This window comes from Tyto alba, unplaced genomic scaffold (assembly GCF_018691265.1).
Source record: "Tyto alba isolate M040663 unplaced genomic scaffold, T.alba_DEE_v4.0 Super-Scaffold_40, whole genome shotgun sequence".
In the NCBI taxonomy this organism is placed as follows: Eukaryota; Metazoa; Chordata; class Aves; order Strigiformes; family Tytonidae; genus Tyto; species Tyto alba.
In genome coordinates this window covers 45,243,591-45,267,618 of record NW_024881316.1, presented here as the reverse complement: position 1 = coordinate 45,267,618, position 24,028 = coordinate 45,243,591, and the positions used below count along the sequence as shown (strand labels likewise).

General features: G+C 40.5%; 1 long non-coding RNA gene across 1 annotated transcript in view; it reads right to left on the bottom strand.

Moving 5' to 3' along the window:
* Positions 1–14,644: 14,644 nt before the first annotated feature.
* Positions 14,645–24,028, bottom strand: part of LOC116964694 — a 51,505-nt gene continuing 42,121 nt past the window's right edge. Inside the window, exons 5-6 of the long non-coding RNA XR_004408893.2 lie at positions 16,258–16,424; positions 14,645–15,288 (exon numbers count right to left, since the gene is read on the bottom strand). This is a non-coding gene — a long non-coding RNA (uncharacterized LOC116964694). The remainder of the gene's footprint in view (positions 15,289–16,257; positions 16,425–24,028) is intronic.

Genomic DNA, 24,028 nt, shown 5'->3' with positions numbered 1-24,028 from the left:
GTACCTTACAGCAACTGAATGAGATATTCAGGGATATGTGTCTAAGTCATTAAACTCCAGTGGATTTGATTAGAAATAACTGAAGGGAAAAAAAAATAATGTTATTGACTGCACAGGGAGTGAGAGGCAGCTGACACGGTCTTAAATATGCTTGTTCTGCAAGCCTAGGAAGACTGGAAGCCATTGGCTCTGAATGCATACAAGAATAGACATACAGGCTAAGAAAATGCCATTTCCTATTAGCTTTTCAGTGTAAGAATCACAGCATGGAGCAAAAATAGATGCCTCTGAATCAGCAGAAAGGATGCAATTGCAGCTTCAAATGAATCTGAGCAAGGGGGTGCTGTGAATCCAGGATGCAGGGTACAGAATAAGAACAGGTTATATAAGAATTTACATTAAAGACAGTTATATGGACATTACCACAGCATCAGAGCTCTGTATCATCCAGTGCCCTGATTCCAGCTGGTAATCAGGGATGCATAGTTTCAAATTTGTGAAGGAAAATTCATCAGGTACTCCTGTAATCAGTGTTTGATTTTAAGCATCTCTGTATTTATGCACAGCACAAGTGTAGTGTTTCCAGGTAAAGCTTAATAATACCTACAAGAACAGGAGACAAAACTGAGCAAAATGAGGCAATTAGACACTAGCAAAGAAGCAGGGAACTTAAAGGCTTTTTTTTTTTTTTTTTTTTTCTGTTCCTTTTGGTGCATTATTCTTCAACCATAAAAAATAATAGGGAAATTCCTGCTCTCAGGGAATTTTTATGGAGAAATCTCAATGTGGTCTTGAAAGAAACTCCAAGTTTCCAAAAAAAAAAAAAAATTATAGAGAAACCTGAGAAGTTCAAGTGCAGTAAATCAACAGGAGTTGATGATCTTCACCCAAGGGTATGGAAGGAAATGAAGTGTGAAATAGCAGAGATCTGAGTTTATGCAACAAGGGACCATTCCAAGAGCCACTGGAATCAATGGAAAGACTCTCCATAGTTCTCTGAAAACTGGATCAGACCTTCCAAAATTAATTCAGAAAAACAATGAGTACTCACAGGAAGGTGCTCATCACCCTTTCAGGTTAGATGTGGGAAGCACAGTGGAGTGAGGAGGGCTGTATCAAGTAGGATCAGCCAGATCAGGAGCAACCCAGACTGTACCGAAAGCTCTCTGTAATTACAGAGCTCCATCTCGGCCAGGGCAATGCAGCTCCATGGGAGTTGGCCCCATAATATTGGGAATGATATGTGACACTATGAGCATCAAGCCAAATCCTGCCACCCACACAGCATGGTAAATGTTCTCAGGATCTGGCCCATCTCAGTGGCACCACTGTGTTTGCATGACTACAGGCTCTTGCAACTCGGCTTAGCTTCCTGGCTTGCTAGATGTATCTGAAAGCTGCTCTTTCTTCCCCGAAATCACTGCTGGCAATCATTTGTCACAGCTAAGGACAACATCTCCTGCTGCTTGGCGATAGGGCTTCTGCACAGACGATGCCTTATGGACAACTTCAAGTTTCCAAAACAGCATGACTGTGGAGCACAGGCCAGGCTTTCCTTTTCAGACACCGAGAAGCAAACACTCCCAGCTGCCAAGGATTTTACTTTATTGTCATTTAAGTTGGCTCCTTCTGCACAAGTCGCTGGCGGTCTCACAGTAGCAAGGGTTGAGTAATAATAGTATTTCCAGTATGCTCACCTCCAAGCAATGCTTTAGAGGAGAGACTGCTGGGAGAACAGGATGAGGATGGTTTGTATTGGCTGTTCCTTCTCTCTTTCTCATCAGACTGTGATTCACACTAGCATCAAACTACAAACTCCATCACTCACGTCCCCCCTGCCGATTTTCCATGTTGGCTCCTCAGCAAGTGGGACTAGACTGCCATTCATCAGTTCTCGGAGGTGCTGAGAGGGTCCTCTCATCTTGGAAATTATGAAACAAAGTCATACACCAACTTTTCAACAGTACCATGGCTTTACTGTACAAGGGCTGGGGATTGATATATTTTTCCCTGAGATTTCTCCAGGAAGTTTGCAAAACCTAGACTCACCAGGTTTCACCCAGCTAAATATGGGACATTCCCTCTTTCTGAAACTTTCCCAATACTCAGAGAAATGCAAAACAAATCAAGGAAAGTGTCTGGAATCAGGGTAATGTCACAGAACTCCAAAATCACCCCCAAAGTCACCAACATACCATCTAAAACCACCTCTAAATGCAATGTTAATATAGTCCCTGACAGCAGAGATCCAGTGCTCTCCTCTGTTTGCTTCTTTGAGAATGCAGAGAGATCCTCCCTTACCCCCATCCTCTTCCTTATCATTGGCCTCCACATTTCCAAAATACTCCTTTTGCTAACTTAGAGGCAAAGTCATGCTGTTATGGAGCAGGAACACCTCTGATATGTTGGTCATCTAAGGCAGAAGGGGCTGGAGAATGTGATATTTAACAGAGTCCTTTGAAAGAAGATCCCCACTCGTGGTGCTCACCTGGCTCTGCTTGCTTAGATTCGGAGAAGCACTATGGTTTCTTGCCTGCTCTGTGATCAATCCTGGCAGAAAGATGCACTAACCAGCTCCATCTGCAATGCAATGCAATGCAACAGAACAAGAAAGGATCAGCCATGAAAAATGCATACAAGAAATAAAGCAACAGGGAAAAGGGAGCAAGAGCAGGAGGTGACTGTGTTAATATATTGCTCACTGAAGGAAGTAAAGACTAACGATACTGTCCCACCTGGAAGTAACGGGCGTTGTGTGGATTATCGAGGGATGTCTGAGAGAAAACATAATTTGTGAAGGGCTGATCTCAGCTATTCAAAGCTGTAATGCTGCATTCAGTACTGTGATCTGAGAGCTGACAGTGATTTAGTGTTTCTGTTTTCTCACCTTACTAGGATCTGGGAGAGTCTATTTGGAATTAATGCAAGTTGTCTTGCATTTAATTTCCTACAGTGTTCTTAAAAGTAAAAAGAAAATTAGGTATTTTGTATGGTAAATAATACTTCAGTCAATACCTAAGTAGCCCTGACTAGGCTTTAACACTCACAACTTGATGAAGAGAACTAAGAGAGAAGGAAGGGCTTATTTTTTCTTTTGCGTCTGAAAATAGTTTTATAATATAGTGGAATGAAAGATCAGCTATTGGCTTGTTAGTTTGGTGATGGTTTTCTACCTCATAACAAAAAAGGGTAATGAAAATTTATGCCACTAGACACAGTCTTACAGTTTCCAGTAATCTTTTGACAAAATTGGTGGGCCTGTGTGATGAGAGAGAACCAGAGAATTCATGAACTCCACTGGGAATTAGGATGACTTACCTGTTTTCCACACAAAAGCCCGTTCTATTCCCAGCAGTGCCACAGCCAAGCTTCTCAGGAACCCAGTCCTGGGATGGGACTTCACAGAACAGTTAGGTGTTTACATGCCTTTATGGGAAGTAGATGATCAACCAAGCAGGAATAAGAGGCACATAACTGAGTTGTGAAGGGGAGCCTACCCATCAGTACAAAATGCTGAAAGATGGCACAGTGTGAAATTATGTCTCCGAAGGCTGGGTCCCCAACAGACCCCAGAGTTAATTACCTCTGTGAAGCTGCAGTTCACAGGCTGAATTCTCCACTTGCCTCCATGCCTGGACTTGGGCTTAGGAGACCTCATCCCAGACACGTCCTGCTTCTCTTCCCAGAAGCTCTGTCTGGGAGGATGGAGGATCGTGTACATCTTTGCAGTGTATTTCTGAATCTGCAGAAATACAGCACCTCCTTTATTCCCTGGATCATAATGGAGAGTGGGGTGCAGTATATAGTTGGAAGTTTGATGCTTCCCATCTGGGATATGGGATACCTGGATTCATCTACCACCTCAGTCTTCAGAGCTTCAAACTCAACCATCTCAACTCCCAGAACAAAGCCTGAACCAACAGGCTATCATCTACACAATGCAAGAAAGATGAGCCAGAGACAGGGCAAGAGGCAGAAACCTGTCTTCTATGCTTCCCCTATGAGATACAGCCCAAGATTTCATGCACTAGCTCTTCCTGCACTAAAGAAATATTCAAATTCAGAGAGCTTCCCTGGTGGGACAGCACCCAGATAGACCCACCAAGAAGATTTCCCTAAACCCAAGGTCTTCAGGATTACAGGGTCTGTAGCTGTAGGGCAGGGAGTGATGCCAAAACTTCCAGACAGTCTCTCCTGGAGCCAAGAGCCTGGAATAGTAGATATAATCTGGGCTCAGCTCCCAGGTCCACAGCAGGGAGCCTGGAAGCTTGGAGAAGGCCGGCTAGAGTCAGAGTTCTCCAAGCACGCTGGTTCCCTGCTTCAAGGCTGCAACTCAGAGCCTGGGCAATGGAGACAGTGTCTAAGGTTGGGGAAACCAATCCCAAAAGCAAACTGTCCTCTTTGGGACCTAGCTGGACCAGTGCATGAATTAGGGAGTGGTATGCCAACAGGATAGTAACTGTAATAACAGTGCTTCAAGTCATCTCTTCTCGTAGCTTTATCTGGAACAAGGAAAATCTCTGTGTCAAAAGAGCCCATTTCTTTTCAGAGCATCATGTTTTTGGAGTTGTGCAAGCAGAAATTTATTAAAAACTCAAAATACTTTCTGGACTTTATCCAGCATAGACGGAAATCAGATTTAAAAGATAAATAAATAAAAGGCGGAATTGGAAAAGAGAAAAAAAAAAAATCCCCAAAATTTTGTAACATTATATTTTGCCAGAACTGTATCTGCTCTAGGCATGGATGGAAAGAATTGACTAATTTGAACAAAACACTTTTTTTCCTATATGTTTCTAAATGAACTGATATAGGACTCCAAAGGCAGAAATGTGGGCTAGGTTCCTTACCGGTGTGTGTGAGTACAGCTCCACTGACTTCTGGCAGGATTTCCCCAAAGCAAGTTATTCAAGAACGAGTGCAAAACCCATCAGTTAAATTATTCACAACTACAGTCCCTGCTTTATTAGACTGTTTAAAAAAATAAAGAATAATTTATTTTAACTAATCACAAATTCAAATCACTTCACTGGAAAATGATATACAAACAGCTCTAGTCAGCCTTAATAAGGTTTGGGAGGAAAGCCAGGCATTGATTTGGCCTCTTGGAGCTCTGATATCATGCTGGTCGCTGTGCTATAGTTATAAGAGTCAGAGATGTTGCGTGCTGTTTTTTTTCAGAAATCTCTGCCAGCGGAGGAGACAGATGCCTTTTGGACTAACACCCACCGGACTCTAACACACACACACACACAGAGAAGTGTTTATTCACTTGTCCACAGCTCTGTTGCTAAGTGGCTGTGTTCATACTCTCTCTGCTTGTTTTATTAAGTCTGACATATTGTTGTGCAGATGAAGCACTCGGCATGATGCAAAAAGTGGCTTTCAGGTAAGGTGGGTCCTCACTGAGCTGTATGTGAATTTGGTAACTCTTCTGTTCACTCAGCAAGGAGGGATTAATAATAGTGACTAATGTAAGATGCATCCAGGTGGGAAGTGCAGGCATCCCTTTGTGTTTTTCTGTTTAGAAGCTTTTCCTTCCCATTCTTTGACAGGTCTCAACTGCAATGAAAAATCGCACCTTTAATTGAAATGCAGGCTCCACTAGCAGAAAAGAAAGGCAATCTTGTGGGACAAACACAATGCTAGGAGACAGGAGATGTTAGTTCAGGATCTGTCTCTCCTACAGCCTGTCTATATGATCCTTAACAATTCATCTGATACCTCTGTGCTTCTGTTCTCCTGGTAAATGAGAAAAACAAATTGCAGACTTCCTTCCTCTCCTGAATTCGTTTAGCCTGCAAGACTCTTTGGAGCAGCCAGTGTGTCTCGTATTACACGTAGATACAGGGCCTACCCCAACAGGTTGCAAACTCAGAGAAGATTCCTAAGTGCTACCGTAATAATGACTCATTTATCCCCAAACTCCCTTAGCAGGTTATTGTACATAATAAATAAGGGAAAGACTGACCTTTACTGAAAGCTGAAAACTTTTTGAAGATTTAAAAATCAGAGCATGCCAGGACAAGAATGTCGATTCAGCTCCCTACAGCAAGAAAATTATCTCCACATTAGAGATCGAAAACTGAACAGGAAGAATAAGTGATAGCTTCCCAGTTCCCAATTCCCTGTGGAGTTTCTGGGAATGAAACATAAATCTCTATTACAGAGCTCTTACTACCTGGTTTCTTCTTTGTATTTCAAAACAAAAAAGCCACACATTTCCCCCAGGTTCCCAGCAGAGTTCGAATGAGAGAGTGAAGTTCTTTTTTCAGTCCTTAAATTATTTTTTGCTGAGAAATATTTATAAATTCTAAATTCAATTCTAGATCATTTATGGTTAAGAAAATGCTTATGTATCAATGACAGGGCTACTCTTCTCCTATTACTAGGTAAGATTGCAATTAAAAGAAATGCAGTTTAAAATCTCTTACCTCATAGCAGAACATGTGTATATTTCAATGCATGTGTACACATATACTGATGTATAAAAATATTCTCTAACTTTGAACTACAAATATTTATCAAGCACACTAAATATTGTAGATGAGTACAGCTCTAGCACTATTTCCAAAGACATGAATAACCCTTGCAGAATAATATACATGAATCTTGCCTGTATGTTTAGACTTCTACTATATATTAATATCCTGAATAGGGCATCATCTCTGTCAGAGTCACAAAGCATCTTTTACACTGCTAGGTTCCACCACGCACATTACTATAATGTGGTCAGGAACTATGAATTTTTTAGGTACCATTCAGGGGGCATTTTATATGCATATTTCATGAGAGGAGGGGTTGGGAATAATATTTTTGGCAGACACTTGCCAGGATATGGATGGGATTCAGAAGATGGCTTTTCATATAAGTAGTCAACTCCACTCAATTTAAACCATGGCTCTTGGGAAGCATTTAAAACACAGAGCTTAAATGGAGCTGCACTGTAAGCAGTACAGAGCAAACTGTCCAGTGTGTGTGTATATATATATATATATATAGCCAGATGCTCAAGGTCAAATGCACAGAGCTAGCCATTTGGGGACTGAAACTATGAAGTGTTTGCTGAGACAACTCACTGTTCAGAGCTGCTGAACCCCGAGAGGCTGCTCCATGCTAGAATTTGTCCTTGGAGTGAACTATGGGATCTAAGTCACTGCAATAGAACCAGTGACAAGAAGCATCTGAGGAGCTCAGGCAGCAGATGCAGAGAAAATAATAGTGCAAGTTTCTTGGGGATAACTGGCTTTACACAGCCAGTTATCCTTGTACAGCTGCTGAGGTCCTATCACACTGAGACATCTTCCTTCCCAATGAGCTACACAGCTCTGATGCTTACAAATGGGGCACACATAGCTACATGCTCAGGCATAAGTGCAATAACCCATCTGTGTCAAGAGTCAATACCTCATGAACAAACTTGTGGGAAAAAAAAAACCTTCATGAAATAGGCTCAATGCTCAGTGATAACACTTAGGCTTATGTGGTGCATGGCATCAGGCAGTCAGGACTTAGGGATGGCATTTTGCACAGAAACAGAAAGCAAACTTGTCTTCTTAAGGTGGTCAGTGGAAACCAGAGAAATAGAGAGGCACATGCATTACATAGCAAAAATGGAGGGAATGACTCCTGAGGACACTGCAAGGCTACAGGAATCCTCACAGTCAGATCCACCTGAGCTCCATCAGGGTCCAGACAACTTCCTATTCTGCCCTCGGCACTTGCCTTTTGTCCTAGCCGTGAGTAGACTCATCCTTGCTTTTTAGACCATTTACTACGCTGTCAAAAGACAGAAAATTAAAAAGCTTGGCAGTCTAAATACATTACTGACAGATTTTGGAAAGAAGTAATCTGAATATGGTTCCAAAGTCCATATTCATCCTGCCTAACTTTCGGCACACACTGGAGCCACAAAAATTAATAGCATAATTGACTTCAGATCCTCTATAATCAGCATAAAGAGACAAGCACTAACAGAGGCAACATGTCTCTTAACTGGACTGGAGGTTTTCTCTCTCTTCATTAACTGAAGTGGAACATTTCTGTTTTTCTGTGATCACTGTTGATTTCAGCCTTCTTGAACTGTCACAGTCCTTCCAATAAGTGCATCTTGGATGATCTGGGCTACTTCTTTTGAGATTAATCTGTCTCCAACACTTGGATTAATTTTGACATTTTCTCCAATCATCACCTTTGTTAATGGTCTGGGTCCAACACAACCCTTTCTTAACTCCATTTGGCTAAATCCAGTTTAACCTCTGTTACCAAATTCAACTGTAATTTCTGTGTGGGACAGTAATGGTTTAACAAATCTACTTTGTCTGGTTGATTTCCCAGAAAGAACCGGGGATTTTAAACTCTCTATTAGTATAAGGCCAAACAAACTGCAGGCCAGCCACATATTCTTACTTTGTGGGGCAGTTTTTCACAAATTCACTCTCTAAAAATGGTGAAAGCAAGCTCATGAGCAGAAAACAGCTAAGTGTACCATTAAAATGGGCTGCTAAGATGATTCCTGTACCACTTCAGCTTGCTGGCAAGCACTTCCAACAGTCCCCTCCGGGAGCAGTCAGAAACCAGAAAGCATCTGTTCTGGGACCAGTCAGTCATGCCTGCGTCCGACCCTGGCGCCTGTCCTGCTGAGAAAGGGGGCTTGTCTTCACTAATTTCATGATGTCACTATTAGAAGAGTAGGAAGCAATATTTCCATGAATAATAATATACCATGAAGGGCAATCAGTGCTCAGGAACAACGTCCTTGATCGTTGGCCAGCCAAGCAACCTAAAGAGCTCTCCTCCTCATTGCATAGGGAAACGAGTTATTGATTTGCACATTGTTACAGAGGGCAGTTCTTAATCATAATTAGGCCACTGTGAAAAGTCAAAGCATTCAAATCATATGAGGGCTTTCACCATTGCAATCTGGTATCCATATGTTCAATGGCAACTCAAGCAGACTGCTTTCATTTTTCCGTCGTTTTTTTCTCTGAAGACTCAATATCATTTACCCCTTTAAATATGTCAGTTCTGTGTTCTTGGATATACAGCCCCATATTGTCTTTCAGAAGGCTAAGTTAAAACACAGCACTCTATTTTGATGCACTATATAATAAGAAATACTTTCTTTAAGGAAAATAAGACATGACAATAACCATTGTATTGTGAGATATTTCTACAAACTTGCACGTTTCAATATGAATATAGGTTGTTTCAGAACCTGACCAAGTTTCTTAAATAAATTCTGAATAAAAGTAAGAGTAGCCAAAAATACTTTTAGCTGATTGCTAATCTAGGGCACTGAATACATCCTTCAGATATTTCCAGACATCACTCAAATATTTCTAGCTGAAAGGTTTAGTGTTTTTGTTCATCTTGGGTTTGGTTAAGAAATTTAAAGAAAAAAAAAAACTGTCTAACTAAAGTCTCCTCCTGGAAGGAATCTAAAAGCAGTTGACTTTAGGCAATGGAGATAGGTGCTTATTCCCTCTCATCAAGGAAAAGTAGCTATATGAGTGAGAAAGAGTGATGGGGTCTCAAGTGCAAATGGTCTTCTGTTGGCCTGGAATATATTTACTCTAAAAATTAGAGTTAGTTTTCAAATTTTCAGATGGTCAAAGTCTGAAACCTTCTTACATTGAGAATGGTAGCAAAATATCTTGTTGGTTTTAAGAGGAAGGATAATAATTTTATGAAGGGATTGCGACTCTTCCTGACAGAAAGGACAGGATTCCTTAAATCCTGCAACACAGGTGCTGGCTGCCTCCTTTGGTAGGCCATGGGAAAGGAGGGATTCCTCCAGGGCACTGGTCCTCTCAGCCTAAGGTAATGTCTAAACCAGAAATCTCTTCCTAGACATACCCATTCCTTTTCACTCTTTATAAAGTGAGCCTAGTGTGACTAGGTTAGATGAACAGAGCGACAACATAGGAGTTGGATTATATGAATCTCATTGATGAGGAAATACTTAACTTCTTTCTGTCAGACATATCAACTTTTTATCCAAATCTAAAGTTTGAAAAAACCCCATGTTTTTCCTAAATTCTGGAATGCAAAGTAGAACTGAAGATGGCACCATCTATTACAGGAGAAAATGTATCTTTGCTTGTCTGAAAATCACTGGACTACATCAACTTCATCAGTTCTGCTTTAGGCCTTTCTGCCCTGGGTTCCTTCAGCTTCCGAATGCCTCCCCAGGTGTCCTGCAGTGCACATACCCCAGGTCCCTTGCTTGAAATGCTGGCCAGCTTTTCCTCAGCAACACATCACTCAGTGAATCCAGTAGGAAGAAGGAAAACAAATGTCATTTTTTTGCATACACTTCTGAATCACATCCCACTGAGGTTTTCCTATTGCTTCTATGAGGTATAGGAGCAAGGTTGAGATCTGGTCACTGAAAGGATAAGAAAACAAAGATTATTAATTCACACCAGTCTAAGATCCCCAGCTATTTTGTTCTGTAAAAATGCTAAAATGGGATGAGATCAGGGACGTGTACTTTCAATGCAAGAGATTTTTTAAGTTATTTAAAGCCTTAATTAAGCCTTAATAAAAGGTAGAGGCTTAATACATCTCAAACTCCATTTGAATGGGCAAAATATTAAAAACTTGTCATGTTCAACGTCAGTTCCTTAGAAATTAAGAGTGGAAAGTTTCAGAGATATGAGAACTTAGGTCCACTGAAGTATTGAAGAGCTCTGAACTAGTCTTAAAACTCAGTTCCTCCAGTAGGACTCCTGACAGAGTCTGTTTAGAGAGTTATCATACATGACATCTCACTAATATGTCTCCAACTCTTCATCTTGATGAACTTCATGACATGACAACCCTCTCTCCTTGACTCAGAAAAAAAAGATAATGTATAACATAACCATATAAATTTTTATATTTGTAGTGATGCCAGTTTGGCTTAGATGACGTCTTCATGGCTCTTCAGCAGCTGACAGATCATGTGTTTTACCACAAGAGATCCTTTACAGAAGTGTGTTGGCATGATAGATTTTTTTAATACAAATTGGAAATGCCACCTCTTTCATAATGTCTCAGTCTTGTAAATACTGAAAAGACAAAGCTGATAATACCTCGTTCTCCTGAAATCTCCAGGCATGTAACACTATGCTCTACTCCAACATGGATAACCAAATTGCATTCCTGATTACCTCATGTGAAGCCCAAGCAGCCCATGGAAAAAGAAGAGCCTGCTCATGTGTTATCATAATGAATTACATTTGTTAAGCCTGCTTTAGCAAATTAATTGATTTGATATGATTTAGAAGGAAAAAAATCTACTTCCTTTTGACATTTTACCTCAATGCTGCCACATCCACAAGACCCATGGAGAGCAGAAGGGTTAAAATGAAGGACAGCGGAACTTGCTTCTTTGACTTCCCATCCCCTGCAAAACCAAGAGCCATTCTGCATGGCAGCGTCCCCTCTCCTACCCCCAGCCCGAAATACTATGAATAAGGACCACAGTTCTCCGTTCACTCAGGAATGCCAGATATGAAACCACAATCAAGCTTCGATCTCTTCAGCACAGCATGCTCCACATGCCAATCTACATGTTTGTTGAAAAAAATGATTCTGCTGGAATAAGTTTCTATTATAAGCTCTCACTGTATACATTTTTTTGGAGTTAGTATATAATTCCTGCACCAGAACCCAATATCTTTTCTGTTTTACATCTGCACATAAATACAACTGCCTTCCATCTAAAAAAAAAAAAATAAATATTCACAATGTCTGTTCAGTTTGCCTTCTCGCAGCATCTCTCTCCCTCTGCCCAAATATAATCGCACTTTCTAACCCCAATCACTTGTGGGGGGGAGAGCCAAACAAATCTCACATTCATAAACTCAGATGACAACCACCCTGAGCCATAGGAATAGCAGTGAATTTATTGGAGCCGTTAGAGCAGTACAAAGCAACTGGAGTAAGCACCAACTTCCAAAAGAGGCAAAGTTATTTGGAGTGGCTCCATCATGCAAATGGCAGGGACATTGATAGCTGTAGCAATTATTATTTCCTTTCCCCACACCCTTTTCCTTTTTGCAGTTTGGCCAAATGAGTTTCTCTGCAGATGTTGGAGGCACTGGAATCTGCTGAAAATTATGGTGATTTCTACGGCCACCCTCAGGTTTTCAGTACAAGAATGAAAAAATTTCTAGCTTACCCATCACTGTGAATTCACAGTGGGAATACTGTTTGGCCCAATAATATGTTCATTGGGTCTTGGTTTCTGCTTGGAACTGGTGAAGCAGGTCGTCTGACCAAGTGACTTGTGAACTAATCCTTGTCTGTGTGAAGCAAATAGGAAAAAAGACAATTTGTCTGGAATTATTTTTTTTTTTAAATAACTGAGCTCCCACAAACATGAGCTGAGCCCAGAAAGATGACTTCAAGGTTAAAGCACAAAATTAGAAAATAGGATAATTATTACTATTGGTAGTATTGTCACTGCTCTTAGCAGCCTCACACCCAAATCAGAAAGATGTTACAAGAGTTCTGCAAATACTGAACAGAAAAATAGTCCTTGCCCCAAATAACACACAATGAGAGACAGAGGGACTGACAGGGAAAGTACAGGGACACAGTGAGCAGTTGGTAGCCTGAATAAGGTAAAATAAGAGGGGCTCTGGATTCACCTTCTTTTTCCATCTGTCGGGTTACTTTACAATAGCAGACCTTTGGGTCAGAGTGTCTCTCTTTCTATGCATTTATACAGCTCCAAGCATCATCTCTGTTCTGACAGAAATTTCAGGGAAGCTTTCAGCAAGTTTCTAAGTGAAAGGTATGCAAATGGATAAGACAGTCAGCCTAGCTTTGTTTGTGATCTTTATTCTAGTGTTAAATTCATATGTACATGGGATTGTGCCATATGTTTCCAGTCAGCCCTTGGACATAGGATTTTATACAAGCAGGGAGGACATGTTGAGAGGAGCAGGAGGTTTCAACAGCAAAGAGTGCTGCAGCTGATCATTTTGGCTTAACTGCTGAAATTGTTAGGTTTCTTTTGTGCTAGAAAGAGTTGGAAAGATGTCTTAGTGTGATAAGCTGAAAAATTTTTTTGTTTGATGTTTTGGACACAAATCTGAGTGTGAAGCGGTGTACTGAGCACTTAATCAAGACCTGCCTGATACTGTTTAAGTTTCTAGCTCTTGTTGATATCTTTGAGGAGATTTGGTATTACACATGGACATTCCCATGATGTTTTGCCCTACCTGGTACTTCTGCTTATCACTGCACTCAATGGTCTTGCTGCAACCAAGACAGCCGTAACCAAGAATCTGGGTTAAATCCTTTCAAAGATTTCTGGTCCAGACACATTTTTTTCATGGATCACAGAACTAACATGTATTTATTATCCCATTTGTAATGCATTATTAATTGATATACTAAAAATCATCCATAGCACCTCAAAATGTTGCACACAACAGCAATGTAAACATCTCATTCCTAAAACCATCATGGAAAGTGACACCAAAAAATCCTATAAGACAGTAGCTTAATGTGACATTAAATCACAGAATACTTTAATGGGCCAAATTGTGGACATAATTAGCAACACCATAGCATGTTTCAGTACCAGCTTTGGCCTTACATCAAAGATTTATAAAGACCAGCCTTTTAAGTTGTTCCAGGATAAAGAATAATGTTGAGCAGTCCAGTACCTAGAGGGGTTATGCAGTTGATGAAGGCAGAACAGGAGATTTCTACATCAAAAGGGTCATCAGCACCTGAGAAAGCATCATGCACTCAGCTTGTTTCATACTTTTCCAGATTCAATTTTATACAGGTTACCTGTATAAAAAGTGCCGGGAGGCACTTTGTCGTGGTTTGAGCCTTGTTGGCAACCTAACACCACGCAGCCACTCTCTCCCCCTTCTCTTCTGGCAATAAGAAAGGACAGAGATCCAGGCCTGGGGTTCCAGATAGGACTGGGATGGGTAAAAATCACCCTTTATGGTCACAAGCAAAAGGCAGACTTGTTAGGGGAAGAAAAAAAAAAAAAAAAAATTTATTACAGACACTAACAACACGTAACAGAGTAGGACAGTGAGAAGCATTACTATATCTTGAGAACACCTTCCCCCCCACCCCTCCCTTCTTCCTGGGCTCATCTCTGCTCCTGATATCTCTACCTCCTCCCCCAGTGGCGCAGGGGCAGGGAATGGGAGGTGCAGTCTGTGCTGCCGCTTCTTCCATCTTTGGTGAGGGGAGCTTCTGGAACTTCTTCCCCCTGCTCCATTGTGGTCCCCCTCTCACAGCAGACAGTCCTTCATAGCCTTTCTCCGATGTGAGTCCCTCCCACGGGCCGCAGCGTTCCCCACACTGCTCCGTCGTGGGGCACCAATTTTCTCCAACTGGATTCCCTCCCACGGCTGCAGCCCTTCCCGAGCTGCTCCGGCATGGGACCCCCCCGCATGCTGCAATCCTCCCAGCACTGAATTACAACAGCAGGGTCTACCTTCTCCCACAAGACTCCGGCCTTCTTCGGGCACAGCACCTTGATTATACCAGGTGGAAACCACAGGCCATAAATCAGTGTCTGCTCCACCATAGATCTTCATGGGTGGAGGGGGGGGCCGCCCTACCATCTCACCACAGGACACAGGGGAATCTCTGTTCCGGCACACCTCCCCCCTCCTGTCTTCCTCTGTTCCTCCCGACCTTGGTGTTCACGCAGCTGCCGCAACTCCTCTTCACAAGTCATTTCCAAGAGGAGAAGTATGACGTTATTCTAAGCACCAGAAAGCATGGCCATAAAGGTCTCTCAACTTAGAAGTAGTGATATGTGTCCTAACTAATGCATCCATAAGCATTGCAAGTACACACACTTACACAGAGCCTGGCTTTGCTAAACAGACTTAGAAAAGGTGGCTGAAAACAACCTGACTGGCTCTAGGCTTGCAGGTGTTCAGACACTGTTTTAAAGACACCTTTTACATACTTGCAAGAGGAACTGTTTTAATCAAACCAATACTGCAAGAAATAAACACGTCCTTTAACCACTAACAGGTGCCTGTGCAGTTTGTAAAAGTCACCAGAACCTTGAAACCATTTGAAATTCTGCCTTCATTCTGTTTCCCCTTCAGCAAAGTAGTCGCTGAGTTAATGGGCAAGATTGCAGCCAGTCGGGACTAGCGTGGTGGGAAATATGAGAAGCTACTTGATCAACAGTAGGCAGGTCTTCAAACTATATCTCAGGCGAGATTTCCACTGAAAATTCCACTCTCCGTAGTCATAATCTTCATGTTCTGTCACTCCATTCACAAAGGTTAAATTCTTCACCTGTATTTAAAAAAAAAAAAAAAAAATAAATATTGCCTTCACAAACAGCAACATTTTTAACACAACTATGCACTGCTTTTATTGCTGTCACTAAAATCCATATACCTTAGAAATCACCAAAATCATTAAAATCAATTTATCTTCCCTTCAAGGGAAAATTATTGCAAGCAGGAATAGGATGGATAAGCAGCACTTGGTTCCAGGTTCATCTTAACACTGAACTGTTGTTAAGAAACTTTGTTCTGTTGCCAACAGACTCTGTCATTCCCCTTTCCTTTCTCATTTCCAAAAGCCCATGACTCCCAGTGATAAATTACTCCCAACACAAATGTTTTGGCTCAGTGCAGGAACAACCAAGCAAAGTCCTCAAGATCCCTTTATACCAGAAGTTCATTTATGTTGAGCTGTTCTTCAGGATTTCCACAATGAAGAGACCATGTGGAAAAAGTATGTTCTCATCCCTCAGCTTTGAAGTATATTTAGAGCCAAACTCTCATGAAACAATAAATTCCTTATCCAAACATTCCTTAGGTTAATTCCATGAAGAGAAAAAAAAAAAAAAAAAAAAGTTTACAAGATTCCAGACTGCAGCAGCCTACTGTGATAACCATTATCACAGAGTAGTGTAGGTTGGAAAGGACCTTTTCTGGAAGGGTACATCACTGACTCAAATGCAATGTGTTGTCCAGCCTGTCAAGTTCCTACTGAGTGGCATCCCTACTTTCCACTATAACAGTCACTTTCCCTAATTTGAAGTTATCCATGAGCTTGCTGCGGTGCTCTCTGTCCCATCTTCAAAGTCAAAAATGATGCTGTTCAACAATATCAGTCCCACTATTGACCCCTGAAGAAAACTGCTAGCAACTGGTCACCAATTACACTGCCTTCTGATGACTATTGTTCCATAAAACCAGTGGTCCTGTCACTTTTCCACCTACCTTGAATTCCATTCATTCAGTTCACATCTACCTGAACTTAGTCGTCTCATCACAGTGCCACTGCTTCTTTTTGTTCCCCATCTCCTTCTCCATCTGTTATCTCTTCTTATCTTCAGATAAGCTTTCTGCAGAAGGCTCAGTCCTTCTGTCCCATGTTTTTACAGTGCACAGTGATATATTAGCATGAAAGTACAGATCCTGAGGAGTAGAACAATAACAACAAAAAAAACAACAACAACAAATCATAACAAAATTACTGATTTGGGGCTTTTTTATATTGCTTTAGGAGAACTGGAAAATGGAGATTTGAGGTAATACAAACCAGAGCAGTAACAGTTGGTTCAGCTCATATCCAGACTTCTGAAGCATTAGAAGTTATCAGATACCTTGTTTGTTGTAAAGATGCTTGGCATCCTAGGAAGCCAGGAGCTGCTTTTAAATGACTTGGGATGTCTTTACCTCCAGAGTTTTCTGTTATAATTCCATATATGCATCTGATAAGCATTAGCACATATCTTCGTACCTGTCAATCTCAAGGCCTGACACTGCATTGTACCAGAAGAAAGTTTGCTCATGCATTTTTTTCAGGAAATTCCTGAAAGGCTGAGTAGTTGCTTGATCAGTTACTGGCAGCCCACAATAGGCAAGTGAAAGCTCTGGGTAGCATTGAAGGAATAAGCTATCCCAGGAGTCCTTTGATCAGATCAGATGATGCTCATCTGATGCTCCAGGTCCAATGCAGTTTTGGACAACATCCTTTGCTTAGCCAAATCCGAATTTCAAAGTCTATGACATTTCCCTAATATTCTGCAATAGCGAACACCTGGATGCACTTTACCTTCTGCCAAACTAAGGGTACATCTATAAAACCTTAACACCACCAGGGCACACTCTATGACTCTGAGATTAACTGGCACACTCTGGTCATACCCATATTATTATATTCCCTTACCTACAAACCAAGGTGGTTGCATCATCTTGCCTGTAGGAAATGGATCGCAGTTAAATCCTACTTTTTGACATGGTATATATGTATGTACATGTTATATAGGTATAAAACCAACAAAATCAAGAGTCAAGACTCTGAATACACTCAGCATTGCTGATGATGCAGCTGACTTCATCAGGGGCCATTAACTTAATGCTGAGCACTTTTGTCTCAAATAAAACAGTTCAATACAACTATTTTGGGAAAAAATGCAGGCATAAGACTCAGGTACTTTGAAAGCCTATTCTAGGCTTCATCTCTCTTCCTGTGAGAATGAACAAATCATATCACTATTTGATGATACTACTTTTCTATTTAGCAAGCAGTGATAGGATAATAATCTACTAAAATGTATAAAGAACATGAAAAGAAGAAATCATCAGCAATGTTATCTGTTGTTATTATTATTATTTTATTATATAGGTATTAGTTTTGGATTTGGTCCCCAGGAAATGAAATTTAGAAACACAGTTTTAATCAGCAAGACAATTTGTCCAGTTCTTCCCAGAAAGTTGAAGAGTAACAAATTGTGAGACAACAGCTATTAAGTATTACCTCCAATAACTCCTGAAACATAGGTGAGATAACAGACAACTAGCTCAAAGTCAGTACATATCTTTGAAAAAAGGGGAAAATGATGACTTTGACACTTTTGTATCAGTTGGCTCAACATCAATTCCCAGGACAACTCTTAGAATCTTAAATTCTTTTTTCATTAAAATTAAGCCTAAAATGTTGGTACCTCAATTTGTAAAATTACAGAAAATTACAAAATATATCTGAGATTAATTTGCAAAACTAAATCAAGCCAAACCAGTTAAATATCCATTTATAGTAGGCTAAAAATCTGTACATCATGTCTGGACTTTAGTAAGATTTTTGACATTGTCTTGTATGAGCTTGTGAACAATCTAAAGAAACATGATGTAGATAAGACTACATTAAACTGAATATGCTCCTGTTAATACTCACAAAGCAGTTAGTAGTAATCAAGGTCAAAGTGGAAAAATATATCCAGTAGTTTTCCTCAAGTATCTGATCTGGCTCTGTCCAATATACTCAATTATGACCTGAGTCATGAAACAGGTTTTCAATTGCTAGAAAGTTTGTAGTTAATCCTGGTTTGAGTTTGGGGGTGGACAAATGACCAGCTTGCTAATTGCCATTATTCATCTCTTTCCTCTACTTTACTGTAATTCAACCCAGATGATTATGACATGGAAAAAAAAAAATAAAATAAATGTATTTTAAATAGAATATGCAATGCTACCCAAACATGGGGTTTTGGGGCTTATTCTGCAAAGTATTTGTAGTATCCATTCATTATATTCTGAATAAACACAACTGGTTTTCTATGCTGCAATATTTTTCCCCTGAGATTTCCAAAGCGCTCTTCAAACATAGCTAACCAATTTTGCAAACCCTTTATAGATTTTTTTAAAGCTGAAGGGAATCATTTTAATCATGTAGCCTCACCTCCAGCCTAATACATGAAATATATTAATACATGAAAACAGGTTCAAGACATCCTAATTTTTTAAAAAAGAGCAGCAATTATCTGGGATTGATGTACTCATCTTCCTCTCAGGCCACCACCCTAGAATCTTCTTCTGCCATTTCCAATTTATGGAGCTGGGCATGGATTTAAGCCATTGCTGACCCTGGAAGAAAACCACAGCTGCGCTACAGACTGGTTTAGATTTAGCCAGGGAATACAGGCTCCAACTTGAAATGCAGAGGTCAAACTTCAGTACCCAGAAATAATCTTCAGAGCTTTAAAACGGCAGGGATCCAAAGATCCAGTTCTCTCCTTGGTTTGATAAATGCTGCCCAGAAGTAAATCTTAGAAGATTTGTGTGTTTTTTACATATCTGGAGGTATGTGACATCTTTGTCAGCTCTGCAAGGCAGAATATTTCTAGCAAAAGCAAGCCCTCCCTAGCACTGAGGAGCTGAGCTGCCAAGTTGGGACATCTCTGAAGATATGGAGGTAGGATCTTGTGCAATGCTACTGTGATGAGCTGACTCAAGGGGTACCAGGGCCTCGTTACTCTGATTGCCACAAGAGATTGTAAGACAGCTATCATGCTTTGCACGTGCTGGGAAGTGAGAGGTCCAGTGGCTTCCATCTCTCAGTCCCATTTACAGCCTCATAACCACAACTGAGAAGATAACACAGAAACAGCAAAATTTTATGTTTAGGGCAGGTTATATCTATGAGGGTGAAGAGCACTATTTTGGGGACATCTGTAAAAAAGGAAATAAATTTTCCTGATGAATCCTGGTAAAGGGCAGACTACAGTAAGAGAAATCCCTGTTCTCCTCCATTCTTTGTCATCCCTACTGCCTTCCCCACAAATTTCCCCTAGTTAAAGTGCTCACTGCAAGCAGACAGGACCTCAGATTTACGTTTCATCTGAGCTGTGGCTCTTCCGAGCACGATAATGCTCAGTTAATACAATACCATAACACCAGATCAGGTATCATCTGAGGGGGAAAACATGCCACCTCTGGAGTCACAAATATAACTTCCTCAGCACCTGGGTGTTCTTGGAGAGCTCTTACTAATTTGTTTTTTTAATATATACAGCTATTCAGCAATGGCAGAGGGGGGCCACTGAGTGTTAGGAGAAACTAAGAAACCTTAGCCAAGCAGAGACATGACTTCAAAATGGATATCGAGAGTAACATGTCACACAAGACTCAAAAAACTCAAAAGCCTGCTGGGATTTATTTTCCTCACTTAGTAATTGATGTGACACAGAGGGAGAGTCCTGCTGGAAATCTAAGCTTCAAGTCAAGGTGACAGCATGGAAAAACAAACTCACGTATCAGAAACCTCCTGGTTTTCACTACAGTTTTGAAGATTGCTTGGCTCTCCCCAGCTATTATTATCACTTTTGTCATGAATTGTTTTGATTTTTTTTGCTTCCTGTAAAGCTTGATATGCAAAGCCCATATGAGAGACAGTGTCTCTATCCTGAAGCACACACTCAAGCTCTGCTCCATGTTATTCTTACGTCTCTCAAGTCCCCATGCTATGTGTCCATACACACTACAGAACAACAAATCCACTGCAGTAACCCCAGAGTACCTTCTGGGAAGATAGTGATTTTTCTCATTATATGTTTCCTTTCCAGACTCACACAAGGAATTTAAAAACCAATGAAAATATAAAAATCAGTCAGCCTTGCTGTGGATACACACTTGGGACTCCTATACCCTTAAGTAGGATGTATGTTTGTGCATATCTGAAGCCATAATAAGATCCTTCAGTAATTGTGAGATGAGCTTGTACTGCAGAGCTTTAATCCAGAGTCAAATTTGGATGCAAACGCTCAAATTATGAAAATCCCAGAGTTTTGTTTTGGCTTATTACACAACTAGAAGGCTGCTAGAAGGTTTCCAAAGTCTGAAGGTGTTTGAGGCAAGAAGCTGCTTACTTCAGTACTGGTAATGCAGGAGAAGGAAGGGAGAGCCTTGTTTTTGAATGCCTGTCTATTTCCTATTTTACCTATGACTTCAAGTAGAAATGCTGTGCCACACTGCAAAACATTCTTCACGTTCAATTCCATGTCAAGATGGGACATATCAACCCCCCCCCCAACCACAGATAAAAACTCAACCAAGCAGTTTCAAGCCCCTAAAGGCTTTCAAGTTCAGTTCAAGGCTTTGACAAAGACTTTGGGTCACTTCTGATTTTATCCAACTCAATTTGCCCAGCCCTAATTGCAACAGCACATCTGGAAATGCTACAGTTAAAGTCCTGCCAGAACTTTCATTATAAACCCTCCTGTATTCAGGGTTTTGTAACTTTTCCTGAAAAAAAAATACAACAGCAGAAGGGCTGAAATTTGATATAAAAAGTTCTCAGCTGGGGAGTAATTTTGTGTGTGTGTTGCAATATTTCAAGGAAATCAAATCAAACCATTGTGAAAATGAGAAAAGAATTTGTAGAAAAGGGTGGGAAGGTAGAAGAGCATTTTCTTGAGTTTGCTTTTTTGCCTTTTTTTTTTTTTTTTATATTTGAAACTCACAGGGAAAAAAATTTGCAGCTATAAACCATTCCTCAACTCTGACCTGTGGCTTGCCTTGGATTGAAGACTTTGGATGACTCTTTCAAAGGACATCAAGAATAGCAAAGAAAAAGAACATTTGCCCACAACGCCTGCTTGGAAATGCCTCTGAGGGGCAAGAAGCATCAGCATGTCCTTATCCTTTGGGGCAAGGCAATGAGAGAATGGCTGGAAACTCTGGGAGCATCTGGGACCTCTATTGCTTAATAAGGAATGTGGGCTTGCTTGGAAGTACTACCTGACAGAGGAATCCCTAGAGTAAGCTTCCTCCAGATATGGAGAGAAGCACACAGATCTCTTACCAGACAATTCTTCCAGGGTTTTATTCTGAAGCCCCTGGCTGAGTGCAGCTCTTAATCACTCATCTAAAAGCAGAGCAAAGCCTGCTTGCAATAAACACTGAGCATATCCACAGGATGAGACTAATTCTGAGGTTAAGATAAATACAAACACTTATGAGTAGGTCTCTAAGATCACATTATATGTAATGGAGATCTATTTCACAGCGTGAAATGCCTTGGCTAGCCAAGAAAAACACAAGTGCTGCTAAACAGGACATGGGTCCTACTGGACTAGCAGCTGAAATACTTTAGGATGTCACTACTGAGATACTTTAGAGTACCTCAGGTGGCACTAGGCAACTGAATCACATAATATGTATATATTCATTATGAGCTGAAGCACTTACAGGACTCCATTGGTTGCACTGATCACATCAACTTTGTGTCCTCTAACTACAGTGGGAACTCAGACACGTAAATATCTAGAAATATCCAAAGTCTCCATGTAGCACACTGCCTCAGTAACCACATAATCAAAGAGCACTTTTGATCACTTAGTCTCAAAAAGCAGTAGAAAGGACTGCAGTATTTTACTTGTAGCCACTACCTAGACACAGCACATGTGTTAAAAATACTTAAAAAAGTTATTACTGCGGCTGACCCTTGATCCATATATCAGGTTCAGGTCCACTAAAAACACGTGAACATATAGCTGAATTGTTGCATTGTACTATGTTATGGGGCAGATTCTAACCCAGGTATCTGAAGATAAGTATAAGATATATCTTATAAGATATAAGGTATAAGATGTTATCTGCAAGTGACTCGCTCTCTATTGACTATCAAGACAACCTACCTGACTAGGAGAGAAAGGTCCAGCTGAATACATTGTCTAGTTCATCTCCTCACAATTGACCAGACGCACACTGACTGTAACAGAAGCTTGGATACATATGAGCACTAAATTTGGATGTCTTAGTCTGGAGTTTATTAAAGTCAGTCATTTTGGGGAGCTGACTTCCAATCCTCATCTGCAGCATCTGACAGCTAATGCAGCTTAGCTTCAACCTCCTTCACTGCGAGCAAAACTGTGTTGCATTATATCACATTTGCAACAAATACAGTCAACTGTGACAGCCCAGCTGGCACATGGTAGCTTGCAAAAGCATGGTAACTTGTTTGTGTCCCTGAGCCATAACTGTTAAACAGTTCAGATGCAAACATGCAATTTGCATTCTAGCCAAATCAAAGACAAAGACACTTAAATCCTAATGTAGATTGATGAGAACTTGATGGAAGAGGATAGTTTTTATTACAGTTTTTTAAGCCTGTCTCTCATTTAGATGGAGCTGAAAGCACTATGGAAACACACTGGGAATTGTTTTCATTACACAAACCAGCCTGGCTAAAATCTGAATCTTTTTGACATGTCTTCACTCAGTTGAACCAAATTGGAAACTGTAAGTTTGGTAACTACGGTTGCACAGGTGCAAAGCTATTCACTTCTGGAATAGTAGTCACAATTCAGGTCACCTGTGATAAAGAAAGATGAACTGGAAGTAAGGATGGTGCAGAGAAAAACACTAGGATCCTCAGAGGAATGTGGAACTTGATACACAAGAGGAGAGGATTACTTTAACTATCAGAACAGAAGCTGAAAGATGATAAGACTATTTAAACTACAGGATGATTCTGACACAAGGACGAATGAGTATTAACTGGCCATGAATAATTTTCAGATGGACATTAGAAGATAGTTTCAAACTGTCAGAAGAGTGAGGTTTTGAAGCAGCCTTCCCATAGAAGTAGTTATGGCAAGAAACCTAACCACTTTTACGAAGGAGCACACTAAATTTATGAACAGATTATGTTACGTGGGAGGCTGAAGTAGCATGTGGCTGGATTTGAGGATCCATAAGACTCCTTTAAAGCTATTTCAAAAATTTTAGAATTAAATAAAATTTTAGAATTTAAGAAATCAGTCCATGAATCTTCATGGGCTGATTAACATCCTTTGCAAGATTTTAATATTAGACCCTCAGGAACACCTATTTTAATTTTGTCTTACTGGAACCTGACAATTCTGTATCAGAGTTACATGCTATATGCAGAGAATGAGCTCAAGAATTAATGCACAATCCAAAGCATGTCAGTGGTATGCAAAGCAGCACAGAGAAGAAATATCTGGGAAAGAATAAAATGAACTAGTTCCAGAAATTGAGGTATAATAGCTGTATTAGCCCAGGGTTTAACCCAGGACAGCTGGCTATCTGAGAGACAGAGCTAGTCACCCTGGAATGAAATCCAGTCCACTTAAATCCCATTTTTGTCACAGAGAGCAAACCATTCCCTATATTTTCCTGGACTGCTTATTATACAGGCCCATAAATTCATCAAATGCACCTTTATTTCACCAGAGTTTTTTTCTGGACTCTTAAATATCTTAGTCAAATTCTCC